Genomic DNA, 20,826 nt, shown 5'->3' with positions numbered 1-20,826 from the left:
TCTCCAGCATCCGATTAGCAGCTTGAGTCGTCGATTGCTTATGTACTTGCGTCGCAGTCGCGCTTTTTTCGATCATAAAATGTTTGAAAAATGATTTTATAAATGGTTGGCGATGATGCAGGAAAGATTTTTATTGAAAACGAATTCAAAATTTACTTCATCATCGTTCGTTGTGGTCAAAATGTTTCTGGTACAGATACTACTGCCGGACTGAATGTGTATGTTTGTTATTAGAATGGTTTTTTGTTTTTGCTGTGTTGTGCTGTACCCCATGCCAAAAGATCACGACCGACAACTTGATCAACTACTGCCAATCCAAAACCATCCAGTCCAGGGCCCACTCGGCGGCATGATCATGATGATCTCGATCCGTCGCCTCGGTTTTGCGGTGTCATCCATCTGCTGCTGCTGCTGCTGCTGCTGCTGTTGCCATCGTCGCCATTCTATGGTCACGTTCCGAAGAAACTTGAAACCGTAGCACATGTCTTCTGTACACACATACACACACCCTCCGTATCCGTTCCGTATGTCGGAAAACCGGAAGGAAGTATGAGCGAGCGAGAGAGCGCTACGCCCGGCCGTCTCTGTCTCTGTTTGACTCTTTATCCATTACACACGGCCCACGACCGTGATGCGAGATACCGCCGCCCGCATCATCACCAACCGCACACACCGCCAACCTCCTCCACCACCACGGACGAACCGTAGCTGATCGTAAACTCTTCATTTCCTCCCGCTCATACCCTTCCACACAGAGCACACAGTGGTGTAGCGCTGGCGTGGCGTGGCGTGGCGAAAGAATGGGACAAGAAAGTCGCCGATTGATGAAGCACACACACACACACACACACGCCGGCACACAGTGCGTGCGGTGCGATCTCCGGATTCCGGATGTTATTCTTCCGGTAAGGGGCTTAATATCGGGTCGGGAAAGTTAATGGGGGACGGCGGTGGTCGGTGGCGATCGCTCGTTATGCTGCTTTCGACCGGAACTGTTCCGGTGTCTGTGTCTGTGTCCGTGTCCGTGTGTATACTTCCATCCTTCTCTGATGGTGCGAGCGTTACGAACCTTCTTCTTCTTCATCGTAACATCGCAGAGTTTGCCATACGGTCGGCTCCAGGGACGCTCCAGGCATGGTGGCGGTCTTGTTCTTCTTCTATTTTACTTCCGGCTCCGTTAATGGATTGGAATTCGACCGCTCGCTGCTTGCTTGCACTGGTCGGTGCCGTCGGTGCCGTCGGATGGTTATTTATTTTTTCTCAAATTTGAAGTCTCTTTGCCTTTTTTTTTTCTCTCTTCTCATCTAAAGTCGCATCCGTAGCGCGCTGCCTCTGCCGCTGTGGCCTCCCTGGGGAATGGCTCCGGATGATTCGCGGACATCTGCTTCCGTTCTCACGCGATCTTCGGCTTTGGGTAGCGGCAAGAGGGAAAAGGCGCGTCGAGGCGTTCCGGGGTTGGTTTAAAGAACGATTCCGGAATGTTACGATACTACGCAGCAGCAACAGCAGCACCAGGGCTAGAGCTCATGAATGAACGGCCGACTGAACGTGAGAGAGACACCGGATCCATGAATGGCCACGGTTACGCTTGTTTGTACGTTTGTGCTCGATGCTCCGAAGTGTGAATGGAAATATGGGGGCCCCAGTGATCGTTAGGCAGATTGAACGGTTTTTCATGGCGTCCAGGCAGGCGGCCGCACATGCTTCGCTTGGTTGGTTATACTTTCCCGGCTTCCCGGGTGTGTGGAACCGTGTGTGCCGCTGTGCTTCACACAAGATCAAAGAAGCGCCTTGAAGACGCCTTCCCGAGTGCGTCGCTTCACGCTAGAGTTCACGTTGCTGCTGCTGCTGCTGCTGCTTCCATTCAAGCGTCTTCGTGCGTCTCGAGTCGCTATTTTCGATCATCCCAAATGTCCACCTCCGCAAACGATGATGCTTCTTTGGCGTAGACAAATAGAAAGAGAGAAGGAGATGCGAGGAAAGGAGGAAGGTGGTAGTCGGTGGCCGCCATCAACGGCCGATGACACGTCGAAGACGACGACGACGACGACGACGACGGGATGATGGGATGCGTATGGCGAATCAAAAACAATCATCAAGAGCATCCTCTCGAGTGGCCGCGATACAACAGTGGGCCGTAGTGTTGGAATGTTTTTCTTCATTCTTCATTTCTGTTTTTCATATTCCTGCGCGTTGCTCCATTCCCTTTTCGGATGCTAAACCATCCACTTCTCCTCTCGAAAGCAGCGGGGATGATTGCGGCTGTGTGCGGCTTTGGACACACACTTTCCCGAAAATGGGCCAAAGTCGTTGTCGTGTAGGCGGCTGTTGTTGTTATGCTGCTGCTGCTGCTGCTGCTGCTGCCCACCATCAACGACAACAACGACGTCGACGTTGATGATGACGATAATGGTAATGGTGATGTGAGAAGCATATTTTCATAATTCGAACGAATTGAACTGTTTTTACAAGGCGCGTGGTTTGCTCTGGCCGTCATTTGAGTCGTTACGTTTGAATTCCATCGATGGCGCAGTCCATTTCAGGTCAATGTCTTCAAAACAGTGGAATCATAAAAGCTACTGCTCCAAGGGTAGTCCCTTCAGCATTCTGAAGGGCTGCATCAATTGCAGCTTCTCTCTTTAATCGATGGGTGTCAGCATTGTATGATCTAAGTAAATAGTTTTTGTGTTCAGCTTGGATGATGAGCCTTTCATTCATTTATAAACAAACGGTTCGGTTGTGTGAACGTGCAATCAGAAATTCAGAAAAGTTTCTTATAATCACTTTTTTTTAAAACACTGAAACTTTTTCTTTTAGTTAGAATCAACATCGAATAGCTTTAATAAATATAATAGTAGTTGAAGCTACAATGAAGTGAAACGAAACAAAATTGGATTAATACAGGAAGCTCTGCATTTTTTTAAGTTCATATTCGTACAACCATTTTGAAACATCGAACCGTGCTAAGCATTTTTTCCATTCTGTTCCATGTTAAAATAATTTTCTAACATTCAACCAGCCGACACCTGGGGGTTCGTGGAGGATTCTGAATGTTTCCGCTAGCGCTTCGACGTCTCTGGCGTAGCTTCGATCGCCATGGCACCGATTTAACCGTAGCAAAGCCGCGCGCATTGATTTCCCAGTTCCGGTCCTAAAACATCTTGAAACTCATCCGGGGGTTCCTCCGTTCGTTCGCCTCGCACCATCTGCCGTGCTTGCTTCCGGTTTGAACATCCGGCTTCGGTGTATCGTGGAATCCCCTGGGCCGGCCGAGCACTTCCGGTTCACTTCCGGCTAGAACGGACGGCGGTTCGAGACACGAACCACGAGCGCAAAGGCAAAATGGGGAATTATTTCCGTTTTTTTGCCTTTCATTTTCTCCGTCCATCCGTCCGTCCGTCCGTCGTTCCATATGATCCCGGTGTTTCGGCGGCGAAGCACCGAGCGGGACGTCCGGTTCGGGCTGCAAAAGTGAAGAGCGCATGAAATGTGTCGGCTACGTGAGGTTATTTCGATTTCATTACCCTTTCCTGCTGCTGCTGCTGCTGCCGCTACTAATGCCTGCCCGTGGTCTTGGGCGGGATGCGATTGCCACGCGGTCGCAGCATAGAGAAGTTAATTGCGTCGTATCGTCTAGAGTTTCCAGATGATGGTCGTATTCGTTTTGGATTAATGTGAGTGGATAAGTTGACGTTGAGTTGAGTTTGTGAGGTGTGTCCGGAACAGCTATGGGATTGGATGTTGTTAAGGTCGCAAGGGTTTAGGTGTGTCTGTCTAAACTGCCGAAAACAGAATGCTGCTTTGAGGGTTCTTCATCTTTCACATCGAAGGATACGATTTTAGGTACCAATCGAGACATGACAACCTGGATGACGCTCGCAAAGCGTTTATTTCTATTTCGGTAAAATACAGCAGGTTGGTCCTGTGGCCGTGAATGGAGCTCTTCAACACAAAGGAAGGATGTTGACCGGTCGTTTTCCTGACCACCGGTCAGTCCGATGAATGGTCAATCGGGAACATAATCCAGCAACTTCTCAACCCCTAATCCCGCTCCCACGGCGTATCACGGCATAAATCTTCAAGGCAGACACAACACCACACAATCGCACTACCGGATCTGTTTATATTTACCTTTTCTATTTTTAGTACGCCTCGTAAAAGGGTGAGAGAGAGAGAGAAAGAGAGAGAGAGAAAGAGAGAGAGAGCAAGAGAGAAAGAAAGAGAGCTGCAGCTCCTTGCACCAGGGCAAGTGCAGCATCTATATTCCTACCTTCTTCCGGTGTTTCCTGGAGTGTAGAGCGTAGGACGCGCAGACAAAAGGACGAAGTCGAACGTGTCAGGAAGACCAGTGGCCTGGATGCGTGGGTTTGACACGTCTCTGGAACGGGGTTCTTGATTTCCATCCCATAAGAGGTCTATTTTTATTTCTATACAACCCGACCAATCTCGGTCCGGATAAAAAAGAAAGCACCGCTGGTATGTGACTTCTTATCAACAAAAGCTAGAAAAGGATTTACTCCTCTAATTACTATATTACGGTCAGGAGTCTCATGCTTCAACCAGCTTTTGTTTGTGCGTTCTGTTGGCGTCTCATCTTGATTTCGGTTCCCTTGCTCCTACCAGATCGGGCCATGCGAGGCCACTATCATCGACCGGTACTAATCAATGAGCCCGGAAAAAACAGCCATCCAGTGCGAAGAAAGGAAGAGCAGCTCAGCTATAGCTGGCAAAAGAATGCGAACGCGCGCGCGCGCACTGTCTGTAATCAAAACCCATCCCGGGGACGGCGGAAACGCAGAGCGTCAAGCGTTCCCGGTGCTACGGTAGTGTGTTGGTCAATCCAATTAAACCTGACCCCCGGGATCTTGAGCACACCGCGGCTGGTGGGTTGGCTGCGGATGGATGGAAAAAATTAGAAACAATTATTGATTTATTTATGACCGCATCGCATCTTCCCACTTCCCGGATTTTAGAACTTAATTTCATCGCGATCACTTCGCCGTCACCACCACCACTGCCCGCCTGCCTGCCTGCCAGCCACCACCGGAACGGAGCTGCTCCATAATTCTGGGTTAGACAACAACAGCAACAACAAAAACCACACAAATGACCTCGCCACCAATCTAGGCGCGCATATGAATAAGCACGACCAAGGCGGCGATGGCGGTCGAGAGGGACGACGACGACGACGACGACGCCAACGTCGACCAAACCCCGTAATCTAATCTAATCGTAACTGCGGTAGAATCTTTCCGGGCAGAAGGAGGGTACCGGCAGTGGCGGCAGCGGCAGCAGCATCCTCCTCTTGGCCGACAACAGCAGCAGAGGGAGGAGAGGGGAGAAGGGTAAAAAAGGGGTCAGGCCAGGAAATGAGGCAAGAACTCCACTCGGACGGCGGTTGCTCGCGCTCGCGCTATGAATTATGTTTAATTTGGATCGCGGCCTGCGAGTGGAGTCTTAATTGGACACTCGTCCGTTCTCTCGCTCTCTCTCTCTCTCTCTCTCTCTCTCTCTCTCTCTCTCTATCTTTCTCTCACTTCTTCTACTGTGTCTCTTCTTGCGATCTGCGAGAGTCTTAGCCACTCGGTTTCGGCAGCAGATGCATTGGAGGGCTTCCTTGGTTATTGCAGAGCCTTTTAACAAAACAAAAAAAAAAACCCCGGAAAGTTGGAGATGAAAACCGATATCGATGGATTGGTTGGTTGTCTCGACAAAGGCAGGCTGAATAGAAGGGTTCCGAAGGGAAGCGCAGTGTTTCGGAGGTCAGTTTATGCCCACAGATCCTGCAATGTTACCACCAACGTAACTCCGAAGCTGACTGTCCTGCTGTGAGCATGTCGTAAGAGCAAGCCAATAGCTCTGCAATCGATCTGCATTTCTGCATACCTTCAGTAATCATGAAGTATATTAGGCTTCGACATAAATCTAGGTGTATATCCACATGGGCTTAGTTAGATATTACTAACAAACAATTTGAGATCGAGATTGTTTCCAGTAGTTTTCGGATGTGAGCCATGTAATTTTTCTTTGTGAACAACTTCATTTGTGCGTTCATAAATTTCCTGAATTTCACTAACTCCAATATTTATTTACACAATCCAACAACGGAGTTATCTCAGCTGAGGGGTAGCTTTGTAATTGGTACAGTATTACATCAGTTTGTAGTTCGTTCTACCAACTGAGTTCTACCATTCATGACACCGACGATCATCATCTCAGTGACTGTCGGGCTGGCTGGCTAGGGGTCCAAAAACCAAAACCCAACAAATGAAAAAAAAAACCGGGGAAAAGTCTCACAAAAAAGAAACCCTGATTACGCGCTGCTACTGCGCTCCACCTGCTGCCAGACAAGTTTCTCTTCGCTCCGGGATCGCTTCTCTGCCCCGTGCTTTCTTTCTGTCATTAAAACGATCGCCTGTCGTGACTACCGGGGACAGCGCTTCCTGTCCTTCACACACACACACACACACATGCGCGCGCGATCGGCCGCTCGCACAAACTGACCGGTCCGAACGCAGGCAACGCAAGACGCAACGAAAACTATAAATTAATAACAAATTTCAAGATTATCTTTCGGCGTCGCACCCTTGCTCCTTCTCCTCTTCCTTGGCTCCCTCCCCGTCTTCCCGTCTCCGAACGGCCGGACCGGGGAACTGATCAGAGGAGCAAAGGCGAGAGGAGCTGAGCTCTGACCACAATCATCGTTGCAGGTCGGCTCCTGAAGGGTCTCCGGGTAAAGGCGATATCGGACCCCTCTTCCGGTCGCCGGTCTTATGTCTACGGTTCCCTTGCTAGCGGTTGTGCTGATCGCCAACATGAGACGGCGGGGAAAGGGTAAAAGCAACAGACGAACGAACGAACGAACGAACGAACGGATGGACTGCGCTCTTCGGCTGATTACCAGCGCACCAGCACACCGGCTCGCCGTTGCTGGAACCTGTTCACCGTCCTACCCTTCTCTAAAGAGGGGCTGGAACGACGGTGGGCAGAGCAGAGCAGAGCAGAGAACTTATGATACGCGTTCTCGTGTTACTTCTAATTTGGAGCGTTTGTTGTTCATTCATGAAAATTAAGATCGATGAGCGGTGCTCGTCCCCAATCCCCACCGAGCTTTCGCCCTATTGCCTTTTGCTTCTTCTGTTGCGCCTCTTGCTGCTATACTACATCCCTTTCCTGGACAGAACCTGGTGGTTAGTTAGAGACCACGCAAAGAACGTCTTCTCGAGCCGAGCGACCGTCTCGAGTGATTCTTTGAATCCACTAACAACACACACCGGACGGACTCGGTTGTTAGCTTATCTCATTTGAACCCCCCCCCCCCCCCCTACGATGCCCCGGCTCTCTCTCTCTCTCCTTCTCGCCGTAACGCTCCGCTAATATGATCGTAAACGAAGATGATCGAGCGATACCCTTCGGGGGCAGCGACTCTGTATCGGGTTCGGTCTCTTCCTCTCCATTTATCCAGTGCGTGGAAATGATCTTCATTATCGAAGCTTTAGGAAATTGGTTTAAGCTATTGAGCTATCGAGATTCGATCGAGACTTGTGGCTTCTCGCTTCATAAAGGGTTTTTTTTTGTTAGTAGCTTCCCAAAGGTTGGTAGAACGGCGGCTGCGTTCATCGATAACCGGCATTGGCGACGACGACGACGACGACGACGTTTCGGTTTGCCATTCCCGGAGTGCTACTTCTCAACAACCTTCCTTCTCTTCTACTCTCTACCCCCCGGTTGGGGCAGGGCTCCCTAAAATAATAAAAACACACGGCGGAAGTGTCCGTTCTTAATTTCTCCCTTTCGCTCGCCGCTGCCACTGCTCTTTGCCTTCGCTACAACACCTCTCCGGACCGGACACCGCCATGAGCACACAGTGTTTGGTGCAACACCCAACCACGAGGTGGCGCGTATCTGGCGCGCAAGAAGCTGCTCATCATTCTGAGCATGGCGCACATATCATGTTCAACGCAGCAACGTTCAGCACACGATCTTGTGTCTGCATGCGCGTGTGTGCTCCGCTTTGGATTGGATCCCCTCGTTGACCATGGATCCTGTGTGCCGTGTTTAACCGGCGGACGAAACGGACCACAGTGAGCAGCGGGGAAACTAAGCCGGATAAATGGTTTTGAGTTTTTGAAGATCGTTTTCCCCTTCCCTCAGGGGGGCAGGGCTGATGAGAAGAACCGATCGCGCGCGCGCGCGCTCGCTCTCGCGGTGATGATCATCGATCTTGGAGCTTCCTGTTTTGATTTTATGCTTAGTCGTGGTCGGCGGCGCGGCAAGACGACCGGACACCACCACACCCTGTCGCGTTCGCGATCGCGATATCGAGGACGAGGGGAGAGGAGACAGAGAGAGAGAGAGAACACTGGCGGACGAACGGTCCGGTGGCCACCACAACATATCGGAAATAGGTATGGGCTGTCGGTGGAGAACGGTTCTCCTCCAGCAGATGCATGCGTTCAATTCTTCTTCTTGTTTTTTGTCTGCATGTCTGTGCCTTCTTGGATGATCAGGCTTATCAGGCTGTCCTGCCGCTGGCATGGACACTCCTGCCACCAGATTGGTTTCCATTTTACGACCTTCGCTTCTCGTTCATTCTTTCTCGCTCGCTCGCTCGCTCGCTCACTCTGGTTGTGGTTTTTACTTTATCGCGTTGTTTGGCCAAAAAGCAGGAACACACCCATCACTATGGCTGGCTTTTAAAAATTCGTTTGCAAATTATAGCCTTTCCTTTCGTCCGACCGGGAGACCGGGAGGAGGATCTTTAATTTATGTTGCTGCTGCTGCTGCTGTTGCTGCTGCGCCCTGCCTTGGATACGTTGAGCCGTCGGGTCGGGTTGTTGTCTTTGGTTTTCGGGGGTTTTTTTCCTCCCGTTTTTTGCTCTGTTCTTTCGTAATTTGTATCAAACTTAACTTTGTGCAGACGAGGCGTAACACGCACCGCGCATCGTTCCGCGGCCAATCCCGACCGATTGCACCGACCGCGGGCCGCTTGTGCCTCCTGTGTTCTTCACCTGCATCCGAGTGGGGCTAACGGTGGGCAACGGTGTCCTAGTAGGTTGCCTTCGTCTTGCGCACTCCGCAAGCACTGCCTCGGCGGCGGCGGCTCTGTTGCAACGGCGGCAAACGCACGCAGAGAGAGAGTGATGTTTGTAGTAAATCATCGGCCTCCATCCAAACTGCAACTTTTTTTTTCGGCCTTTTGGGTTGTTTTTTCTTTCTTTTTTTTCTGGGCTTACTGGGATCCGATTCGATGTTTCAACTTTTTTATGTTCAGCCAAACGGAAGCGAATTAAATTTAATTCTCCTGTTCCTGCCGCTGTTCGACATGGAATTACAGGGCTTCACCGGGGTCCCGCTCACTGCACTGCTCGCTCGAGATTAGTTGAATGCTGCAGGATCAGGATGTTATTATTCCGGTTCTGTGTTCTCTCCCTCTTGTTCCTTTGCTTGGCCACTGTGTGGACAACTGTTGGGCCAAGAATGTATTTATTTTTCTTGTAAATCATCGTTTTATATGCTTGCCTTGCTACTTCCACGTTATATGTCTATTCTTTATGTCTGGTAATATCCTCGGTACATTTGCTAGAGCCAGTCGCGCATAAAATATGATCGGTGCTGATCAAAAAACGCGCTTACAGAGCAGTACTAGCATCCGTTACGGAGCTGAACACTAATTGATCTTGAAATCGACATGATCTAACAATGTTAAGCCAATAAACAATAGATAAAGCCGCACTTTGGTTGGCGTGAGTATATTAGAAAATTTATTATTATTTTGTTGGAGAAGCCATTTAGTACTATTCCTAAACAATGCGGTATAATAATTATACTTCCCGTCCTTATATACGTTTAAAAAAAGCCAGTAAATTGCAACAAAACAAAACAAAACCACAATCATCACAACTGTTCAAGTGCAAGACTCTTTTGTGGCATCATCTATGCTATGAATAGGTTCATGCATCTCATATTATTCAATTTATGTTATGAAATCATCTGTTGTGTCGTGATGCATTTAAACGGATCTATCGCCATACTAAAAAGATCCTGTCTGTCAAGCATCGCTTAAGAATTCTTCTTTCTTGAGTTTGTTTTGGCGATCAGGTTCAATGGAACGGGGAATGAAATTTCTGAAACGACACGGACCGCCTCAAACATTCCAGATTCCCCACCGTAGCTACTTCATGGCTACGATCCAACACAGCGCACCCCCCCGGGTTGCTTCTTCGCGGCTTTGCTTCGATCAATATTGTGATCCAGGATATGATGGAGAACTGTTCGCGGTGTGTGCGTGTGTGTATGTCAACGTTGCGAACACAAATAGTGACTAGCTGATAAGCGGTCTGTGCAGCGTTCTGCTTGCGCCACTACCGCCGGTCTAACCCTGAGCCTGCACCGAGATGGAGCAGACATATCCACACCGAGCATTAGCGGTCGCTGTTTGGCTAGTCCACCGATGCGGTGGACACAAGGATCGTGCCGTGAAATTGAGATAAACATTTCCCACGATGATAACGCCGCCCGTGTCGTGTAACTGACCAGTGTCCGGACACGGTGCCGGTCCGAGAAAGGAGGAAGAATCGCTTAGCGGAAGAGCATTGCAACTGCGCCGCAACTCAAAGTCTGCCAGGGTCGGTCAACCGGCGGGAATGCGCTGCTGCGCATCTGGCTCAGCTCCTGTCCCGGAAAGGGGCATCTGGCTTCGGTTGGTACAACTATTAGAACCAAACCGGCCAACCGGCCCGTCGCGTATGGCTGTCTAGACTTTTTTTCGTCGCTCGCTCCTGCGTAGAATGATTTACACAATGGCTGCTGTTATTCATGGCGGCAGCGACCACCCGTTTCACGGTGATCCCTTTATGCTTCATCCAACCGCCGAGGGACGCATCATCCATCGGTCTGGTTCTCGCTTTTATTGCGCTTCGGCAGCTATCAGAATATTGAGAAAAGTTGAATTTGATAAGAAGTTCCAGGGGTTTCCATCCAGTGTCGTGTCCAGTCCAGTCCAGCAACAACAGCGTCAACAGGAAGTGACTTCGGAAGAATCGTTGAAGAATGACCAACAAGACGACAACCGACCACCACCTTCTCATAATAAGTGCCCGTTACGCGCAATTGGGACGCCATTAATAGAACGGCAATTGCTACGCTACCGTGCTCTCTTATGGACGGACGATTGTCATGCCCGCCGCTGATAGGATGACCCCAAAAACGCGGCTGCACTGCTGATAAGACCCGGGGGGGTACGTAAGGCTAAGGTAAACGCGACGTTGGAGTACGCGTGTCGTCTATCCGCTTCGGTGGGTTGCACTAGACAGTTTAGCGCCAAAGGGTGCGACTTGGGTGTTTCCGGTTATCAGCACGACGCGCGAAGGTTCGAGATGATGCCATCCGTCGCGGCACAAGACAGCTTTTGGTGACACTTGTCTGGTGTCCGGATCATGATGATGCTGACGATGATGTTATTGTGGCAGCATGTTTAAAGCAGCCCAACCTCCCGAACACCAATCGTATGTCCTAGAGCACCAGCAGCAGCAGCAGCAGTGGTAGTAGTTGTAGTAGCAGCAACAGCAGCAGCAGCAGCAGCAATAATAGTAGTAGTATCACCACCGAGACTGCGAACCTCGCGGACGATCAGCGAAAGCGTGTGAACCTCCGGGCTGATCCGTTCTCTCGGGCCTGGTCGAGAAACGAGATCATCGCAGCCATTTTCTAGCTCTTCGCAATCTTCCGCGCCCAACACTGTTGGCCCCTCGGTGGTGGACGCACCACCGGAGGGGTGTCTAGTGTAGTGGCACGATCATGACGACGACGACGACGACGATGGTGATGATGATGATTTGATATTCATCACAGTCGTCACGCACATGTGTTACGCAACTCAGAGGGAACGATGGCCTAGCATTCCGGGCTCCGGCTACTGGCCAGCATAATAAGCATAGCACAGAATGGCACACACTCCGGTGAACAGTCTGGCAGAAGAGAAAAAAAAGTCACAAAGAAGCAGCATAGATCTCTCATGCGACGGCGTACGATCGTCGCGTGTGAACTGCGTCATGTAGGACGGGGAAGGGGTGGTAAGCAGCGGGGTTCCGTGGAGAGCACGTACACATAACGCTACATATCGCAATTCCGGGGGGTACCCTGGGCCGTGGTGTTGTGGCCTCGGATGCGAATGTGACACGCGTAAGAATCGCTACAACGGAGCAGCGAGGGTTTCGGTTTCGGTTTAGGTTAGATTGCCTGCCTGCCTGCCAAGTGTCATTCTAATTTCCATGCCAAGCTTGCCAAGAGGGTTCGCGGGGCCGCAGATTCTCAGGCCTCAATGCCTTGGTGGGTCCCTTCGCGGGTGGATAGATGGATCCGGACGGCGAACCCCGACCCACACGATCACTCGATCGACTGAAGCTTCTTCTCCATATGATGATGTGTCGCGTGTGTGTGTACGATTGTCGTTGATTTCGACAATCACTCTCGTCAATCAGCCGGAATTGCACGTTTGTGGCCAGGGGTTTCGTTGCTTTCTGTTTCTGTGCGATGTACGTGAGTGCAATGTGATTGAAACCCGTACGCAAGGAATTGCCGCTCAATCGAATCATTGTTTCAGTAAAATATTGAATTTATGCTTTTAACGGGTGAACATGTTTTACGATTTTATTACCAATCGGCAATTTGAATATGTAATTTTTTCAGTATCGATCTTTACATCAGGCGTTAGCTTTGCAGTGTAGTAGATCATTCATTAAATGATGTTATTCATATTTCTACTGATGGTATAATGATGGTATAGTATAATGAAAGTAGAGGAACGAGTCCTTCAGGAATTTCAGTTTATTTATTTATTTTGTACACAAAAAATAACATTTGAAATGTTGTCTATTTAGAATCCACTAAACATCCCTTAAAACTTCTCGAATAACAGGCGTAATTAATTGTGAAAAGTGTCTGAAGCAAATTGATTTTTTCGTTGTTTTCTCCTCCTTCATTGTTTGACTTCTCAAACCTAAGTCGTTTGGTCGCAATTTTACTCATTGCACTGCAAGGAGAGACACTGACTGATTAGACAACAAGCCATTCAATAGAAAAAAAAACTGAAATCTATATTGATCTCGTCTATGTCCTTGTACGTGCATTCCTTTTATATTACAATCATTGCGCTTCATGCGCAATAGCATCTCGTTCCTCACATTCCGCGTGCTCTTGGGCTGCTCCACTGCTCGTTGCCCCAGTTAAGAATTGCAATTCGCTCATCCTTAGCGCACGACAAGAATCAAACGGTTTTACCCATGCTGATTCCCTCATACCCAGCGGATTAATACACTCTACTCATTACACAATACACACACCAAGCACTGCATAAGTCATCGTCGCCCATACGCAGCACCGTTTGGTGGTCTGTGAGGATGGTATGTGACGATGACGGACGGGATCGAATTTCCATCCGAACAAACCAAATACAATCTCACCCCCAAGAGAGCGAGAGAGAGAGAGAAACTCAGGGTTATCGCCATGTATCCTTCGCGATGTGGATATGATCTCGGGAACGGCGTTTTGCTCGGTGAGAAAGGCGTTTCTCGATCAATATGCCCCCACGAAGGGGGGGGCACCCACTACCAGCAGGAGGCAATCCACGCAATCCCATGTGTAACACCACCAACACCAACCGTGTGGCCTCACGGTTCGTGGCTTGGTCTGCAGATAGTGCGTTGGTTTGCCACAGGGGCGGGCTAAAGCAGGCTGAGCGTTTTCGAGCGTGGGCTACAAATGAAACACATCCTGCGAGCTGCGAGACTCTGGCCAGTCGCAAGCCGTGGGTGCTCGGGGCGGCGGTTCCGCGGCGCTCGGTCCAGAGACCACTCACTCTGATTATCATATCGTAGGTAGAAGGTAGGAGGCTCTCGACTTTCGAAAGTAAACTGTTGCCATTTGCAGACAAGCAGCCGCCGGGGGAAACAAGCCAAGAGCAGGAAGGAAGGAGGAAGCGCACGTGCTGAGGGGCATGGTATATGGATTGCGACTTACCTGGCGAGCGCCACACTGCATTGGATTTGATGCAACAGCAGCAGCAACACCGGGTTTCGCTACCCAATTCCTGGGTTACCAATTCATCGCGGTGTCGCGGTACGCGCAGAACAGCAGCGGAAAGCCCTCCCGGGAACCCATCGCGTCCTAGCGTACACACGACCGCGATTCGACTTCCCTGCGTCTGGAGCCCGGTCTGGTTGATGTACTGTTGTTTACTTTGGTGCTTTGTTTGCCTTTGTCCACAACCCACCTACCTATCTGCCTACCTACACCACGGGCTTTCGCTTGTCAATGCTCCCTTTGCACACTGTCACCATCATCATCGTCATCGTCATCATCATCACCGGGCTGCTCCGCGAGCTGACGAGCTGCGGACCGTCGTATCGATCGGCATAATATTTTCCTTTCATCATGAAGCCGTTAGCTGCTGCTGTTGCTTTGATGCGACAGCATAACACACGGTATTTGGCCCCGGTGGTCGCGTCGGCGGTCGCGGTGATGGGGCCGGTGGTACGCTGAAGCCATTTGAAAACCCGTTCCTGCCTTTACGACGCTCTACTGTTTGCTGCCTGCTGCTGCCTGCTGCTGGCGATGAAGCCATGCCGAGTGGTGAATCAGTGGAAAAAAGGAACATCGACGAGAAGAGCCTAGCAGCAGCCTAGGTGCTACTTCTGCTGTAGCAGCATCTGGAGCTGCAGCTGCCTCGAATGATGACCCGCCACGTACGCATACAAGAGGTCGGGTCCGGGCTCGATACCACCAAATAGGACACACCAGCAAAGGGTGTGTGTGAGACTCGTCGGTGGTACAGTTAGACGAACGCTGCGCTTTGGACCGAGTGACACCGAGTGTGAAATCATCGTCATCATCATCATCGTCGTCACCGCCGTCATACTGTCTGGGGTGTTCCGGTGTTAGGGCCCGGCACTTCCCACATTACGGTGTACGCCTCTCGCCAGATTCTGTAGAAATTACCGGCTTTTGTAGGCATTAAAAGCTGAAGACAGAAGAAGAAAAGAAGATTGAGTTACGATTGAAATATTTCGAACAGTTTGATGTTGACGGAGTGCTTGGATTGAATTGTGAGCGCTCACGACCACATACATAAAGTGTGGCCTCCTTTGATGGCCTTGGATGTAGGTTGGATAAATGTTCTCACTGCATGCATGGACTCCAATCCGTACTTCCGAACGTACGAGCTCGGCAAACGGACTAACAACACTTCTGGTTCTGGTTCATATTCTGTCCCGTTTATCATTGCTGCAGCTGCATTCCGGTTGCCCCGTGTGTGGCTCACCAAGGGTCAAACTATGATAAGTTCCAGTTCCTCCCTTTAGAAGGTCCATCAGCAGCAGCAGCACCAGCAGCACCCCTACGTTCTGTCGCTTCTATTGACTCTCCTCCAAGAGAGCTATCCAACAGCGAAGCAAATATTGGAACACGATCGAGAAAACCCGTTGAGCAGATCAAACACACCGGAGAGCGCGCGGATAGTGACGGTAACGTGTGGTACGTGGCCAGACAAGGACAATGCTGGTTGCTAACATGCCTCCTACCTAGAGCAGCCGTCGCCAAGACCATATTGACCCAGACCAATATGCACTCCTCAAATGGTGGCCATTCATGCGATGTCATGTCGATATTCTCTTTCTAAATGCCGCGTTTTGTGGGCAGTTCGTTTCGTGAAATCTGTTGTCCATTCCGGGGAGAAAATTTGATAAAAATATGCTCCCCACCGGCGGCCTACTCGTCGTTGGTCGTCGTCGGTCTTTGCCGATGTGCTGCGCGTTCCGTTGGTACGGATTCGCTATCTGGGATGTTGGTCTCCCGCGTTAGCGGCTTGGCGGCGGTGGTGCGTATATTTAGCTCAACCATCCATCCATTGATCCGTGCTGTTGGGGTGCGCAATGAAATTTCATTGTTCCAATCCAACCACCTCCCCACCTGCACGCTGCTTCATCGAACGGCTGACGATGATCTCCTCGACGTCAACCAGAAATAACCTCTCGCGGTGCGGTGGCCGCGAAACAAAACCACGAAATGTTGTTTTTCCTCCTCGTAAAGAAAGCAAAACCGGGAGGAAAAGGGAAGGAAATCATTCATAACGCCAAGTGGGATGCCATTCTTCGTTTGCTTTTCGACCGCTGCGTGGTCCGCTGCACTGAATGGAAATCTCTCTCTCTCTCTCTCTCTCTCTCTCTCTCTCTCTCTCTCTCTCTCTCTCTTTTGCTTTCTTTCGCTCCTTCTCTCTATCTCCGAGGGTGCCGTTTTGTGAGGGCCGCATCGGTGCGCGCATCCGCGTTGGTCCTTGAAAATGAATTTTCCGATTTTCCTCCGGAGACACACGATGGTCGCGCTCTCTCTCTCTCTCGTTCACTCGCGAGTGTTATGAATGGTGTCAGCTAATCTCTTCAGCAAACAGTTTGGCCTTCATTTAGCCGAACCGAACTCCGGACCAAATGGAAATGCTTCTCAACGGAATAGCGTCCAGATGGTCGCGCGCTCTTTCTCTCTCTCTTTCTCTCTCTCTCTCTCTCTCTCTCGTTCTCTCGTTCTCTCGTTCTCTTTCTCTGATGCTCTTTGAAAAAAGTCCACCCACGATCGCTGCAAAGATAGATACGCCTAAATGTGTGCATGTGTTTGCGTGGGAGGGTGACGCGATACACCAACGCACACCTCCTTTGAACACGATGATGCGCTGCTGAGGGCTTGCGCGGTCGGTCGAGGGGAAAACCTTCATTCATAAAATCTTGATTATTTCGCGTGGAGTTTCGTTCGGTGGCGGATTTTTCCGAGGCTCAGCCGAGAGCAGAGGGCTCTCTCTAGCTCTCTCATACGCTCTCCTATTCTCTCTCGGCGGTTCTGTCGACCTAGGACACTTTACAGCCGACGGGGCCACACCGTACACCATTTGTCGGATAGGGGCAATGGCTGTCGGTTGGGTTTTAGCTTGCGTTTCGTAATAAGAGGGTTGCTCATTCATAAAAACCGAAACATGCCAGAGCATCCGAGATGACCTCGTGCTGGTGGTGGTGGGCACTAGGTTTCGTAAATGCACTGCTGGAACACCGAGTTTTCACGTATTGATGAATTGATGAAAAGATTGATACCACGTAATGTTTTGCTGCCACTTTTGGGGTAACCGAAAAATTGGATAAATGTCTTTTCACCTTCTGTACCGTTTGTTTAACTGTTTCAAATCACAAAATTTATAAAAAATAGTATTTTTTTTTTCAATAGTAGGTATTCTTTTTTCAAATGTGCTCAATATAAACGCTCTCGTGGCGTTGTATCTATTGGTTTCTATTGATGAATACATTTCGACAACTGCATAACAGTGTGCCGATGCCAAATAATGTTATTCAAGGTGTTTTTTTTAACGGTTTTTTGTTTAGTTTTGTAAATCCTGGTGTGCCATTTCTGGTGCACCCAAAATCTTGATAAAACATTTATAAAAAAAAACTGAAGCATAACTAAATGCAGCTTAAAATCAGCAGCAAACCAAAGAAAAAAGAAATACATTTATGAATTGGATGAATTGCTTGGAGATACTTAGAGCCGCACAGCATAATAATAAAAGCGTTCGTTAACTTTAGCGACAAAATGGTACGAATACTTTGTATGTTCGCATGCTAGTGTATCGTCGACCAATCGTGTGAAGGACGTTTCGAAGAAACAAAACCGTATGGGCAAAAAAAGGACGAGGAGAATAGTTAAAAAAAATTAGAAGAAAATGGGAAAAACTAAAGACATCGTAACGGAGCGCACCAAGCAGAAAAGAAGGAAACGCAAAGAGCTGCCCTGAACTGCAACATGATGGATGAGCACAGGGCCATCAGCAGCAGCAGCAGCAGCAGGAAGGAGCAAAAACCCGGCAAACACAAGAAGTGTGTTTCCAAAAAAAAACGTTTCTTCAGTATTTCTTTACCTCCTTCGGCTTCTTTCTCTTCAGAATACGCCAGTCAATTGCATTGTTTTCAGATGGACAGATGGAGGAGAAGAAAAAGGGAATCCGTCGGTCCATCCCGGGTCGGTGCAGCAGCAGCAGCAGCAGCAGCAACATTGCTCTTGGGATTGGCGGCGGCTATTTCCGGTGCCCCGTGCTGAACGAACGGGAACGAACAGCGGCACCGACGGGGTTTTTTTCTTCTTCTGTTGTTCTTATGTGCAAATCGTCCCAACAGACACACACACACACACACACCATCCCAGCAGCAGTCCGTCCGGGATCGTCCGTTGTCCGGCGGCGTCATCACCATTCCAGCCATCGCGATGGTGCTGGAGCGACAAAATCAATGAACGGAAACACACGGCCCGATCCCAGAGTCGAACGGAGAAAACACGGTCACGCGGAGTGCTGCGAAGGGAAGGAAGCAAGTCGAGTGGAACGACGGAACACCAAAACCATTTAAGACCTCTGCTCATCTGCTGCTCACCAGCAGCGCACCGCTCTCGAGGTCGTGTTTCAGAGATGCCAGTTGGTGGTGGTCATTCTTGGTTCCGTTGACCATCGTCCCGAGAGCGATGCCTGCTGTTTGGTATCCCCCCGTCCCGTATCGTTGATCCTGCCATTATCCTTGGCATGCAGGGAAGAGCACCGGCTGTCCAGGGTCCAGGTTCGGGCAGGCGTTGAACAACGTAAACACGAAAACCCTCACTTTCATGCTGCAGGAGCAGCACCATAGCTGAACTCCTTGCGATCTGTTGGGTGTCTTGGGAGCGAAATTGTATCAATCATTATGCTGCTGCTGATGATGGGCCCTGGCCCGTGGCATGAATGAAAATGAAGGGATATCGTTTGGTGTACGGTAAAATCACTATGCGGCAACCAAAACACACACACGCCGCGTACACACGAACGCTTGATCCTCCCTGGGGAGAGAAAAAGAGAGAGAGGAATAGAGCAGTAAAGAGCAACAAGAACGGGCTTCTGAGAACCAACAAAGCCGCCAGAGGACACCGTTTGCTGCTTCTGCTGATGAATGAAAACATAAACCGGAAGTCGTTCAAATGTTGCAGATGGAGTCGAACGATAAAAAAGGTGGCAGGAGAATGATGGTTGGACGGTCGGTCGGTCGGTCGGCAGCAAGAGGGAACGAACAGCAACTGTTCGTTCGTTCGTTCGTACTGGAATGAAAATAACAAAACCAGCAAGAAAGAGAATCAGGGATACTGTCATGGCCTGCTGCTGTTGCTGCTGCGCAAAGAGGTGTGTGGTTGTGTCTGCCATGCGCTCAGCCGACCGCGCTATTCTTGGTTGCTGCTGTTGCGGAGAGCCTGCTGTCGATAGTTTTGTTACGAATGGTCGCACTAATGCTTACCTTTCCAGCAGCTCACCTCCTTCTCTCGGTCTCAGAGGCGATCGTGGTCGTTGTTTTAACGAAACATCCTCTGCTTTTGATATGCATTTTTGGGATGGACATTGATGGTCCTCACGCGGTTCAATGTTCAACATCAGCGAAGGGGTTTTAATGGCAACAAACGCCTTTTCGATGCATCGAAGCTCTTTTATGTCAAGAAAAATTAACGCATAAAAGGCTCTTTTTCGACTGATAGTTCGCCTCTTACCATTCATGATCATTATTTTAAATTTCAATTTGTACCATACAAAACATGATATATTGCCTTATGTGGGAAAATGTCTAAAGCTTCCGCTTTGTTAATAATTTTACATTTCAACTTACATCTAGGATAAGGCAATATTGCCGTCAAAGATGATAAGAGCGTTTAGCCGAACTTGACAGTATGGTATTTACTGCTTAGGCCAATTTTTGAGACAAAGGATCGACGATTTATTCCGTGAAAAAGGGCCCCCAATATTCCTCAGAACAGAACTGGTTTCCTTTTTGAACCAAACATTCCCTCTCGAGGTAAAGCGGGGAATGTGGAGCCGGAAAAAGCGTTTCAACGCGATTCTGCATCACAGTGAATCCATCATACGCCCCGCACCATTCCAGCCATTAGCATTGAGTGTTTGATCTTCTTTTTGATGATTTTTGATCGACATTTCCGCCAGCTTCTCAGCAGCGCGTGTGTCGCGCTGGTGGACCGTGCCAGTGAAGCCAATGGAAACCCAACCTCATTTGCACACGGCTATGATGGCCGTTGCTGGGTTTGAAATATCAATCAAACGCCCTCACGATTTGACAGTATAACGCCTTAAGGCACCTGATTTCTCGTCCTGAAGTTCTGTCCATTCCAGAATCTATAATCATACAATTCGAGATTCAAGAGCGAGATTTAGTCTCAAGCATTGGCAAAGGAGTGATTAACGAAAAAAAAACAACACATCATCTTTAGCACATACGATCGCTTACGGTTAAATGCCGGCGAATGGGTTGTCTTCCGTCGTTCCGACTAGCGAGGCGTGGCGTGTCCGTCCGATCTTAACACAGTTGCCGTGCGTACGCGTCCGCACCACACACACACACACACACAACAGGAAACAGTGGAATGAATGAATTTAAATTATGAATGAATGACGGCGAATGTGTGATGGTAGAGGATGGACGGTGGGTCGCGCTCGATGCGACCGATCGCCCTGAGCGGAAACGGTCTAACGGATGCAGGAAGTCAGGGGCTGCCTCAAGTGCGTAGTGTGGCCGGTGGCTATCGAGATGTTGCTACCGCCCATAGCAGGCGAGAGGCAGGATGCCGTGTGTCTGTTCTGGTTACATGACCGCACGATCGGGTGTGCCGGTATGCAAATTATGTTGAATAATACCACTTGTCGCAATCGCACTAACAGGATCCCTTTAGCAGCAGTGTGTAGTGGGTTGGCACTGCTAATGTGTTTAGACACAT

At 49.5% G+C, this 20,826-nt stretch overlaps 1 protein-coding gene across 2 annotated transcripts in view; it reads left to right on the top strand.

Moving 5' to 3' along the window:
* The window catches only part of LOC125955789 (eukaryotic translation initiation factor 5B), a 69,084-nt gene that overhangs the window by 36,348 nt on the left and 11,910 nt on the right, over positions 1 to 20,826 (top strand). The gene's annotated exons all lie outside the window — the stretch shown is intronic.

The sequence above is a fragment of the Anopheles darlingi genome, chromosome 3 (assembly GCF_943734745.1).
Source record: "Anopheles darlingi chromosome 3, idAnoDarlMG_H_01, whole genome shotgun sequence".
Lineage (NCBI taxonomy): Eukaryota > Metazoa > Arthropoda > Insecta > Diptera > Culicidae > Anopheles > Anopheles darlingi.
This window is presented reverse-complemented; position numbering and strand designations above follow the sequence as displayed.